The sequence below is a fragment of the Olea europaea genome, unplaced genomic scaffold (assembly GCF_002742605.1).
Source record: "Olea europaea var. sylvestris unplaced genomic scaffold, O_europaea_v1 scaffold3163, whole genome shotgun sequence".
NCBI classification, from domain to species: domain Eukaryota; kingdom Viridiplantae; phylum Streptophyta; class Magnoliopsida; order Lamiales; family Oleaceae; genus Olea; species Olea europaea.
Window position 1 is genome coordinate 8,654 of NW_019250431.1, and position 505 is coordinate 9,158.

Genomic DNA, 505 nt, shown 5'->3' on the forward strand with positions numbered 1-505 from the left:
TTTTTTGGTGTGGTAAAATATGAAATCCTTGCCTAGTATTTATAGGTGTAGGCTAGAGTAGTAGATAAACCAAAACTTTGATTTGATAAAGTCAAATCCAATGTGGCACGTATCATAAAAAAATTGTACTTTATCATTATTTTATTTCATCTAAAAGAACTACCATTCCTATCCAATAACAACGTGGCAGCTAATCAATCAAATTCAAAATGGGTTAATATTAAACTTTAAAAAAATGAGTAAAATTAAAAGACACACCTCACACATTTCTAAAGAGAGAAAATGAATTGGATTAAAACTATATAAAATTATATTTATCTTGTTTTTTTTCAATTGGGTATAACTTAATACGTTCTTATCCAAAATAACTTTTCTCGAGTCATAGACTTCTAATTTATTATCACCTTCGAAATGAGTCTAATATTGATATACATATCATTACTTTATCAAAATCCAATTATTTGACCCCAAATATATAATATATTAATATTTATTTCACCTTAAT

The 505-nt window shown here is 25.3% G+C and overlaps 1 protein-coding gene across 1 annotated transcript in view; it reads right to left on the reverse strand.

Annotated features, from left to right (window-relative positions):
• The window catches only part of LOC111385435, a 1,979-nt gene that overhangs the window by 360 nt on the left and 1,114 nt on the right, over positions 1-505 (reverse strand). The gene's annotated exons all lie outside the window — the stretch shown is intronic.